Source organism: Numida meleagris, chromosome 1, assembly GCF_002078875.1.
Source record: "Numida meleagris isolate 19003 breed g44 Domestic line chromosome 1, NumMel1.0, whole genome shotgun sequence".
Lineage (NCBI taxonomy): Eukaryota > Metazoa > Chordata > Aves > Galliformes > Numididae > Numida > Numida meleagris.
In genome coordinates this window covers 80,492,325-80,504,736 of record NC_034409.1, presented here as the reverse complement: position 1 = coordinate 80,504,736, position 12,412 = coordinate 80,492,325, and the positions used below count along the sequence as shown (strand labels likewise).

General features: G+C 36.7%; 1 protein-coding gene across 23 annotated transcripts in view; it reads right to left on the bottom strand.

Annotated features, from left to right (window-relative positions):
- Positions 1-12,412, bottom strand: part of ZBTB20 (zinc finger and BTB domain containing 20) — a 470,842-nt gene that overhangs the window by 418,411 nt on the left and 40,019 nt on the right. The window contains exon 2 of one of the 23 annotated variants that reach the window (XM_021398438.1): positions 7,134-7,200. The exons of the other annotated variants lie outside the window; for them this stretch is intronic. The gene's annotated coding sequence lies outside the window, so the exon portion shown is untranslated. The remainder of the gene's footprint in view (positions 1-7,133; positions 7,201-12,412) is intronic. 23 annotated transcript variants of the gene reach the window in all.

Genomic DNA, 12,412 nt, shown 5'->3' with positions numbered 1-12,412 from the left:
CAAGTCTTCAGCAGCGTAGAGCAATGCTACCACCATCTCTGTAACCTCAGGCTATCATACAGACACCATCATCCAGAAAAAAACACTAAATCATTATCGCAGAAGAAACACGTTTGCGAATCTCAGATAGTTTTTCTTAACTACTTTTTCTTTGGGAACAATTTCATAATGCTGATTGTGAAGCTCCAGATTTATAAAGATAAATGAACACACACTGAAGCTGAATATGTGAGATACACCACCCAAAATCTACTCTAAAGTTTTCACACACAAGCAGAAATCCTCACAAGTACGTTAGAGTAATATTTAAGAAGGTGTTAACAGACCACTGTTCACTCATCATTTAGCATAACACTATAATGCAAGGGAAAGCACAATCAATCTTGTTCCTGGTTTTAGATCTTCATAATTTTGTCCATATTTATGTACTATGCTTTGTTCTGCCTACCAATGCCTTCCAAAGGTGCAATTCAGGAGATGAGGCAGTTAATCACAGAACTGTCTTAGCCTCCAATTTAGGTGGCCTACTTACATTAGCAAAGTTTTATTAGCACAGTATACTCTATGTTTAATATTTAGTGCATTGTGTGAAAATGGTTTACTGTGTACTGCTCACATAAATGACTTACAAATTCTGTTTGACACATAAAGAAAAAAATGTATAAGTAATATGTGTATTTCTAGATATACCTACCACTATAAGAAAATGAGGATAAGCATCAGACATGCAGAGAAAACAAGAAAGTATATGATAACAGAGATAAAAACTGGCTTACAATGTCTAGACAAAAGAGGCAGAATTGGGGATATATGTACAATGTCCCCCTATCCTTTAACTTCTGATTTTAAAACTTCCTCTGGAGGCCTTGGAAGCTGCCTAGCTGAAGGAAAAGAGAACTTGCTTGCTGAAGTCTTGCAGTGGAGACAACTGTAACAAAGTACACTGCAAATATCCTCTAAAGCACTTGTATTTTACCAGACCCACTAAGAAAAAGTAGGATATTTGTTTGAGTTTATGAGCACTTCCACTTTTTCACTATGCAGGTAGATTAGCTGTATATGTTCTCATGAATTATGCAGCCCCTTTCCAGTGTGTTCTTAAGCAATGTTAGCTGGAAGCCCCAATGAAAAATGTACTGTGCACAAGCAGCAGGTTATTCCAAATGACAATAACAGCCAAAGCAGATCCAAGTTTTCCTGGAACAGCTGGAAAGTAGTTCTGAGTAACATAGCCAGTTATCTAGCTATAGAGATGTCTGTTTTGGAGGTACTGATGTTCAGAAATTACCACTGGCAAGGAGTTTTTGTCCATCTTTATCTCTTAGTTATGAGGAAAAGCATACTGGTTTTCACTCTCTATTTAAAGAGTGAATCAAAGGTATTCCTACTGGCATTTGCAAAGCCATATAAGGAGAATTCTTCAGCCTCATCTAAGCAAGGCCTATGTGAAAGGGCCCATAAAGCAGTTCCAGTGCAATTCTTACTACCTTGGAAGTACACGAAGAATGGATTTGGTCTAATGGCTTCAGCCTTTCTTAACTTTCAGATTACTTGAACCACTTCAGGTAATGTCTCCTTTTACTGCCCTCGAAACAAACCAAAACAGTAACCTTTCCTCTGAGGGAAGAAAACGCTCCTACCTTAACCCTAACTCTAGCCCTTGATCTCTAACAAGTCAGTCATTCCCATTTATCAGAACTAGTTTTTTCTGAGATTGTCTAACAGGTCAATATACCACTGAAGGAAGGATGATAACCTTCCAGCAAGAGACGCCTCCAGGTGCCTCTGAAGTACACAGTACTCCAGTTAATCAGAGAAAGTTCACCAAAAATTCAGGATTATTGTTAGTAATCAATGTGTTCTAGTTTTTTATACTTCCGTTGTGCATTTTGTCAATATATCTATAAATCCTTTATTAGGAGGTAGCTAAGACAGATGCTTAGGTTTTAGAAAATACAAGACTTGTCTTCTGCAAAAATATATGATCACAGCAAAAGCATTTTTTCTACCCGTGAAGTATTTTAAGTATTATTTCAAAAGGACCTTTGCTGTTTATTGCCATCATTTCCAAAGCTTCTCTAACTTTCTTCAGCTGATGTTTTGTGAAGTGACATTCAAAACTATTTTTTATTTTGAAACAAAACAAAAACAAAATGGAGCCTATTTCACATTCTTTTTATTCTTGTACTTTACTGAATTCCTCAAAATTATTCCAACGCATGTACAACACTGACATCCTAAAACACAATACAGAATTTCAGTTCACATTTCCTCTATGAAAGAAAAATCTTTGAAAATGTACTTTTCTCAGTTATATTCAGCGAGGGACATTAAAAATTCAATATTTGCCACTTTACAGCGACTTCTGGACACAAAATAATTCCTTCAGGCTGCAATAGGCTCTTCTGGTCTAAACGTAAGGGGAGTTATAAGTACACACTTGAAACAGTACTAAATGTGACACCCACAATACAGCTCCAATCCTTACATTACTTTTTCATTTATTTTTTCCCATAATTTCTATCATTTGTTACAGATACTGTATTTATTTTTCATAATGATTAACAAGTAAAAATTAGTACATAGAAACCAAGCAGTAAGAATGGATCTAATTAAAAATTAATATTTTTACAAAAATAACTATGAGATTAATCAGTACAAAGACTGAGACATTCAGATCAGTAGGGCATTTTTAGTCCTAACATTCATCCTGCTTTAAGGACATCAAGACAGTTTGATTTAGCAAAAATCTTAGCTGAGATACATCAGTACACAGTATTTGGATTAAAACCATGTTGGAAACTCTTCTGCAAGATAGTAGATAACTCCATTATGAAAATGCCACTTATCATATAGAATAAAGTTTGCTTAAATTAAGGTCTGAAGGAAACAATTCAAAAGAGACTCTATATTTAAATTGAAGAGTCCTCAGTAGAAGTAAATGGATATTTTGAGATCAAACTAATCTTTACTGTAATTTTACCTAAATCAATCAGAGTCAAAAATCATTTCAATTCATTCCTATTAAAGAATTAAGCTTATTATGCTCTAGAGCTTTTAAATTATCAGCACAAATACTTTACATAGTAAAAATCTGTTCCTTGAAGTTCTAGCCCTCAAAACGTGAGATCCATTTTACACTATTGTTTCATTACATATACACGTACGACCTACATGTATGACTTTTATAAATATTTTCCACAAACATACACAGATCTTCATTTTTTTCCCCATTTAATATAGGTCAATGGATTATCCAGGTTTTTGTCCTCTTACATTAAATCAGACAAATTTCTGAAATATATCATAAAAAACTGTTTTTTCAGTTAATAAATTATTTATATTACAGTAAAGTTTAGAGATTCCAGGAAGACCAATGTTCGAGGCATTGCAGGGATACAAACTGTGAGACAGTCGTCACTTGAAAGAACTCTTCTGACAAGACAGACCAAGAGTGAAAGAGGAAGGACTATTTTTTCAGTTGTGTTGAGATGCAGAGGTTGGATTGGCTGGCTTAAAGTTATTCAGGAAATCAGTGACAGAGAGTTGAACTTTCATCACAAGTTACAATCCACTGCTTTAACAACAAAGCCTTCCTTCTTATCTGTTAATTAATATAAAGGCCACAACAAAAATCCCAATATTAATCTGCTGCATTAACTCAGCAATTCCAAACATCATACTGCTTTGCATTTGCATAACTCTAGCATTAAGAATTGCAAGGTACTGTATACACAGGATGAAGCAAAACCAAATAGAACTAGATTATTTTTCCTTTTGAAGCAGTTAAAAAAAAAAAAAAAAAACCACACACACAAAACACAGAGGTATTAAGAGTAAATTAATCTTACCTAACTTTGGCCATAGCAACATACACTGTTGTGTAGGCTGCTTCTTCCACTACTGGAATGAGGTGACCATCTCAAGAGTGCAATTCCCTCTTATATTGTATACATGGCTAAGTCAATCTCCAGAGAAGCCTCTCCTTTTCCTTTGTCAATAGAGATAGCCCAGATGCCATGACTAATTGCCAGCTGTTAAAGTGAGTGAAATGTATAGCCCTATCACAGCACAAAGTAGATCTCCTCAGAGTTCCGTTGATATCTTTTTTCAGATGCAAAGCCACAGCAGGCCAAGGTCTATCTATGTTGATTAGTTAGTGCACACGTGAAAAGTTAGGTGCATACTGCTAGACCAGTTAATATACTGACAATTCAGACATTCAGAACTCATTGCTTCTTAGCTTCTGGGCATGCTAAATGTTGGCCACCATTTCTTGAGCTACTAGCATTCTGAGCAAATGGCACTAAATAATTGTTGTATCTAGCTGAGACTAGTACAGCACTGAGCACACAGTGGAACCCCAACAGGAATACTCAAGGTGCTGACACAATATAAGTAATGGTTATAAATAAAACACACATCAAACATCAAAACAAGATTTTTCAAAGAAAGATCATAACAGTCTGCTATCAGACTGCGATCACAAATCCTAGTATTCAGAAAAGGAAGTACCTCTGAATCCCAGCAAAAATGAATCTGGCTGTGGCTGAAATAACCTGTAAAGAACAGAAATGCTTGTATCTCTGTCTCTGTAAATCCAAAGAGCGGACTTGGGGGTCTACTATCAGGCTCCTGTTTCTCAATTTTGCAAGTCTCTATTTCAAATGAAAGTTACAAGCTAACAGTTCCCACAGTAGTGCTGGTATTGCCATTGCGAATGGTTATATTATCAGACGAGAAGATCGATAACCACAGCAGCAGCTGCAGACCAGTGCTCATGCGTTATGGCTGAGGTGGTGTTAGGATTCCAACCAAAGACTCCTGCTGCATCCTGCAACATGTCTGCGATGACCCATCAATAAGCTCACTTATTTAAGAGCAGAAGGACTTTCCAGGGCCAAAGAAGAGGAACAGCCTTTCCTAGGAACAAAGTTGAACCTTCTTCTACACATGCACAATTTATTGACCTGATCTGCCTTTTCCAAAGAGAGCTATGCTCAACAAACAAAACCTATTACAAGAACACTCAGCGGCCTCTACTCTTTCTCAAGATAAAATGATGAGAAAACAAACAGTTGACTCAGTGACAAGCATCTTTTAAGAACCCATTTGCTAATAATGATAATAGTTCTTACTTCAGGTACTAACTTGTCAATAACACTTCTGCACAATTTTTTAAGGGCATGAAAGTAATCATAATTCTGTGCCAGAGGAATATCTTCATAGCCATCTGCTACTGTAAGTGAACTATCCAAACCAGACCAACCTACATTATGCATAGGAATTAGACTGATTTGTTAATGTTTATTTTTGCAGGGAGGAATAAGAATATCTTAACTCTGAACTTTCCACCTTTGTTAATGATTAAAAAGTTATTTAAATATTAACCTTATTAAATTAATAATTTATATTATAGCCTGAAAATTTACCTACAATGCATATTAGCCAAATCTGTTTGTTGTTATGGGGGCAGGTAGTTGGAGGGGGTGAAGTATTCAGACAAAATAAAACAGTTTCCAATAGAAGGATATAGACCATGTTCTGTTTGTCTCAGAATAACATCTACTGTTTAGTGTGGAGCAAATATGTTCAAAAGCTAAATGGTCTCTTTCAAATGACAAAGCCTTTTTTTCCTTTTTTTTTTTGTGTGTGTGTGTGTGTGTGTGTGTGCATGTGTGTGTAGTACAATATATGCCTGATATATCCAGATAGCTCTATTTAAAAGGCAATATTTATTAGGTGACTTTAAAATGAGAATTACAATATGTACTAGAAAAAATTGCTCGACTGTGTACTTAGCACTTATTTACAGAGGCCAATTACTTTACCAATGGACAAGATGAAATCTGTAACAAAAAAATGGGACTTTAATGTTGTTAGAACAGAGTTATTTTGTTTCTAGGTCTGGTCACCTAAAACGAGGAACAATGACTGAAAACTGTATCATACTACAACAACTAGTGCCTCAAACACTTTCCATCACAAATGTCCCTGGTGAAATTCCAGCTCTCCAAGCAAGAAAAACTTACCCAAAAAACAACTCGGGGTGAGATAAAGAACAAAAGGAAAAAAGGTTTCCTAACTTCCAGCCCTGTGCTTGGGTGATCACATTACTGTTTCTGAACTGATGAGATTACATTTTCTCCTTTTCTCAATGAAAAAAAACTTGCATTTTTGAAATTTACCTCACACATCCAACTGTGCATCCAGCTCTGCGTCACCCACTATCATGACTAAAATCAAACATCAAGTAGGCATCGCAGCCATTCGAATCAGAAAGCGATGGTAGAAATTCAGTCCTTACAATACTATCTACACAAACCCCTTGTAACATGTGGTATTTCTGCTCCAACACACACACTCACAGAAATCTTCCATGTGATACCACAGGCAGTGCATTCCAGTTATACCAAGCCCCACCGATTTAAAAAGTCAAGAGTTAACAGCAGGATGCCATCTGAGAAAAAAGCTTAACTTCTGAACATGTTCAGATTGCCATTGCCCAAAAATCTGAGTAATGTTTCAGATATGTTATGTTAATCTGTTACACAAGATTGTCTGTAATGTGAATATTTTTGTAAGGAGGACTGAGGGTGGTGTTGGGGGCTGGATGAAGGCAGGTGGCCAAAGTTATTACTGAATTGAAGAGGATTATTTTAATTATTATTGGACTATTAACCCTCTGCTTGGTTCTATTTAGCCAGTTGCATTGTGTTTATGAGTAATATGATTTATAACCATTCTACTTGAAATTACTGTTGATCACCAAGCATTTGGGAATAAAAATACATATGATTAGATGTGCAAAGCTCATTTGAAGGCAGTTTTATGCATAGACTGGGTTTCTATCTACTAAAAAATAGCTTTTAATAACAAGATATCAAGGAAAAAGCAGTGAGAAATGATATTTTATGTATATTATGTGATCTGTGTATTCTAGATGCACCTCATAATGAACGTGACCAAATACTAAACACGAACTGAAGAACAAACCTTTTGTGTTGATGCAAAATTTGATTGGCAGGAAAAAAAACAGCAGAAGATAAGGGTTTTCATTCACAATGCAATGTAAATTAAAAAACCATGGATACAAAAGAGTAGAAACAAGAAAGGTAATATAACAAACTTACATTTCACCCTCCATCACTACAAGGATCAAAACGGGGGGCATACATCTTCATTCTGGTCAGATGGCCACTATAAGAATAAATTACAGTAGCTCATACAAGAAATAAAAATATCAAGGACTCAGTTATGTATTAAATTGAAACAAAGCAAACCATGACAAAAAAAGGAAAAAAAACCCAAACCAAATCACGAAGCATTGGTTTCCTTTGTTGTTGCTGCTGGTTTCTTTTTTTGTTCATTAGTTTTTCTAACGAATGGCAAAACAACATAAGGAAGTAAGGTATAACTCTTTTTATATGATCATTCGCCTTTAACTTTACTGGGAGCAGCATAAAGCTCCGAGATTTCCTTTACTAAGCCTATTTTCACTTTAAATAGGTCCTTTGGTGCTGTAGCTTCAGAGCCAAAAAAATCAAGGCCAAATTTTATGTGGTCATGCTACCATGGTAGAAAAGCTTTTGTGAGGATTTGACGTCATAACCGCGTTTGTACATCTGGCCCCTGACAGACCTTCGAAGACTTAGACATCTATAGATACTTACATGGATTATTAAATGGCCTGTTAGTAGAAGGGGTGGCTTCAGGACACTACCACATTTGAATTCAGTGTACGCAGCCGGACTCTGACATTTCATTTGGATACTTAGAGCATTAATGTTATTATATCTTGTAGACCTATATTAACAAGTTTGATGTAACAGATGGGAGCTTTTTCAAAAAAATGTAAACAGCTGAGCCAAGAGCCAGCACGTTCTATGGACTGACCCTACAGTGAAATATAGCACTCTACTGTTTATTCCAAACACATAACAGCACTGTAAGTAGACCACTTTATACAAAGAAATACACTAGATGTAAAAGGTATATCTCAAGATTTTTTTTTCTACTTTCAGTTTTATTTTTAAATAGATCATGCTCCCTCTAATTCTCTGCTTCAGACCTATCCAAAGTAAAATGATTGAAATATTGTCCTCTATTAGCCAGGGCAGATAATTTGAACCAAATCTCACTGAGTCTTCTTGCAGGGCATTCTCAACATCACAACATTTCTCAGTTCAAATAAGATGCTCTTTTTAGCATTATCTATTATACAAGACTTTACTGGTTGTCTGTAATGTGAATATCTTCCTAAGGTAATTTAAAAACCTGCTAGTAAATAAAAATAATTAAACTGCTTCACAAAGAAGAGAAGCACAAGAAAGCTTTTTATTTTTTAATTTTTAAAGGAAATGAGTTTTAACTGTTCTTGCTGAATTAGCCTCTTCAACTTCTGCCTTGAGTTGCATGCTTGGTCTTGCACATATATTTTAACGGCATTCTTCAGGTCTTCTATTTGCCATAACACAATTGAAATGATCAACAATAACTGCATCTGACTGGGGTTGCTTCTTGTATGCTTTCTGCGATGCAATAATAAAAGATACTTGAAGTTCAGTGCTCTGGAACGGTAACTCTAATTATTGCAATGTTTACTACAGGAAATTATCTGTTGGATGACTCTGCCCAGAATCCCCAACAGGAAATGGGATATATTTCTGTTTGCAGAGAGAAACAGAAAGCTCACGCATTGTACGCAGCAATGCCTGAAGCCTCCTCTCTGTTACTGAGGATGAAAGACAGAAAACTGCAGCTCTTCCACAAATGCAATATGCAACAGATTCCTAGAACAGGATCTGAACATTAGTTGTTTTTTTCCTAGGAAAATAAGAAGAACCAACTGCTATAGAGCAGTGCCCCCAAGGTGATGACTGTGTGATCTTACTCAGTTAAAGAAACAAAGAGAAAGGAAGACAAAAAACCTCCCTGTTCACAACGGACAGGGAAAGCAGAGCAGAACCAGAGGATGGGATCTGCTTAAAACTAGCACTGCACCACTGTGGCCCCTCAAATGCCCTTTTATTAAGATGCTTTTCTCCCTCAGTAAGTTTATAACATGCTTTTATGATAAGGTAAATACTTACCAATACAAATGGTTCTGGCATGGCAACCCTCATTTTGCACTTCTCTGTTTCTAACTTCCTTCACCAATTCTCACCCTCACTCACTTCGCACTTCCATTTCCTGTCTCAGGGCCAGGTTTTCAGTACTCTCTGTTCATCTCCAGCTCTCTCTGCAGCTTTATGTGACAACCAAACTGACTCCCCTGCTGTCATCTGGGATACTTTTAACATTAACTAGGCAAAGTCCACATTCTGTTACTTCAAATATTTCTCAAGTATCTATTCACTCTGTGCTTTTGAGATCTCCAGACTTCAGTTTACATTCTTTAAGGCTTGATTTTTGCCCCAAGTCCAGTATTTTTCTAATATAACATTTATATAAAACAAATGTTCCAGTACATGAACAAGACTAAAGGAATGAAGGAGGTATTTGGCTGTCCTTTAATTTTCCATGTGTTTAATGTTACCTGAGAGAAATGTACCCATTTTCATTTTGAGTCTCATCCACAAACTATGCTGGGTGATCATGCAAAGAGCCAGCACACTAGCTGCTTACAGAAAGGAAATGGAGCTAGGAACGAGCGCTGGATGTTCAGTGGCACAACTCAACAGCTTGTAGGCAATGTTTGCTTTTTGTTCAACACTCTTTACCTTTGACTTCATTCGTCAGATCCAGAGGATTAAAATCCAGAGGCAATAGGGCTGACCCACAGACAGAAACTGGCTAGACATTTCTGGCCTGGTTCAGCTACCAGACTCATCTTCTAGTTGTGGGAGTGGAGATGAAAGCAGCATATTTCAGATAGGCTCACCACAGAGATGATCTGGAGCTGTGAATTAATTGAAGACCAAGAGGGACAGCTCCTGCATAATAGAGGCTGTGGAATCTCTCTCTGTAATTACAGAGAAGTTCAGCCCCAAGTCCAATAGAAATCAAAGGTGATCATTAGGCCCATCTCTAATCAGATGGTTCTTTCCCTCACCATGAAGTGCAAAAAAATCCCACGTTTCTTTCTATTTCAAAAAGACATTTGGGTTGAAAATGAACCTGTGTGAAAGATCTTTATTCCTTCATGGACACAAACAAATTTTCCACTGTTGCATGGAAAGACCAGAACAATGACAGTACTGGGAAGAGAAGTGGCAGGGGGGAAGGAAAACTCTGCCTTTTTGGCAGTACTCACAGAACATTACTTAGGGTAGGTGGAGTCCTGCTGGGTTTAACCAACTGTTCAGATCCCCTGTAACATTTTATCGGCCCCCAGCTTTGTACTGTACATCTCAGAACAAGACAAAAAAGCTCATGTATACATATATTTTAAAAGACACAAAACTCTTGAGCACACATCCAAAGCAGATCAATTGCCTTTGCAATATTCTCAGAACAAAATGTTCCACCAGCAGATCTGATAAGAAGAGCCAAAAAATGGAAAACACTTGCTACCAATTTATTGTAGTCACCCATAAACTATTACTAGAACATTATGTATTGGGGTTCAAGCCAGAAAGCTATTAAAGCGGACTGCACTAGTGTCTTTCCACTACACTACTGAAGCATTAATAAGTCCTTAGAGAATTGTGTTTATGTTGAAAGAATCATCTTATAATCAAATTTCCACACACAAAAAATGCAGCTCTTTTTAGAATTACTGTGTGCCTTTGCTCTCTCCCCCGCATTGGCTACTGTCTCCACAAATACCATCATTTTCTATGTTTCTGTCTGGCCCAAACCCTGACGTACATTCTTTGTGTTCCAAGCTGGACAAATTTCAAGATAAATGGTGCTAATTGACAGTGTTAATGGGAGCAGGATGTACCACATCCCTTCCCCTGTTGTCTCTGCCTAAGTGTCTTTCTCACTCCTTAAGGTCATTTTTTGCACAAGAAGAAAAAGAGTTAAAAGATAATGCTAAAAGGGTATAATTACTTTTTTTTTTTTTTTACTTTTAACATAAATAATAAACATCCAGTGGTGTTCTATGGGACTGTGTTTCCAATTCCTGTTACAGGAAAACCTCTAATAACTCAAAAATCTCCTTTTCCATTTAAGAGAGAACACTGATATGCAGGAAGATGATGATTAACCCCATGACTTAATGTTCTACCTCAACAGTTATGTTTTTCCTTTGAAAAGGTATACACTCTCTGTTCAGCCTCTTTCTTCTGATATGACACAGGTGTAAAGCACATAGAATAGCAGGCCAAGCAGAATGATGGCAGTTCCTCTATGACTGGAAGTTCCTTAGAATAGTAAGTCTTAAAATGAACTAGGCCACCAGACAGACTTCAGCTTCTATCTTAACAAAATACAAAAAGACTTAAAGTTCTAAGAAGGCAAACCCTTGTATGCATCTATTTAGATTATCCTAAGCAATTAGTTTAGTTAAGCATTGAAATTTGCAGTATTTCTTCTCATAATTGTCAGTAGTATCATCATCACCATCACGTATTTCATCCACATCCCTCCTCACTGGAACAGCAGAGAATTTGGGAAAGGACAAGCTTAAGATAAAATAACATGTTTTATGATTTCTCTTTTCAATCCCAGGAGTATTCTTATGGTTTGGAATCACTGGGAAAGATCTCCTGGTAGTTAACATGTAGACTGCTTTCACAGGAAAGAAAAAGTTAAACTTTTGTGCAAACAAGGAGAATCTTCACCAATAAAATATCAATTTATTGCCCATAACTACTTATTTTGTTAATTTGTTGGACAAATGGCATTGAATTTGATCTTGATTGAATCAGACCATATTGATACACTTGACTTCAAACAGTCTGATGTGAAGAAATGTTAAGAACTTGCAGCCCTCACTGATGTCAATGGAAATCGCAGCAGCTTAGCATCTCCTTGACTTACCCCAATAGTACACATCAGGAAAGAAGAAAAAGGTTGGGGATAGCAGGTCAAATGTATCTCTCAAGTAACTTCATTCTATCCCACTGCATTTTTTATCTCTTGATTAATGACCGTGGGATATATAGCTTCCTCAGGCAGCACATTTATGTGTGGAGCTTTTGTACTTGCTTGTGTAACTAGTTACATTCCAATCAAACTTACAACAAAAATAATAAGCAATCATTTCTGCATGTACTATCTCTCAGGACATCAGACAACGATTTTGCACCAGACAAACAGACCAAATCTACAACTAAATCCCTCTCTGTAGTTTGACTCTTCACAGCACACCTCAAGCTCTGCTGTCATCATATGAGTCAACAAAATCTTCATCTCAAGAAGTCCTTTTTAATTCTTTGAAGGACACAGGAACATGCGCTGGCATAACAATATGTCAGTGAGCTGCTTTAAGCGCAACCCTTAGCATAATGCTGAAACACTC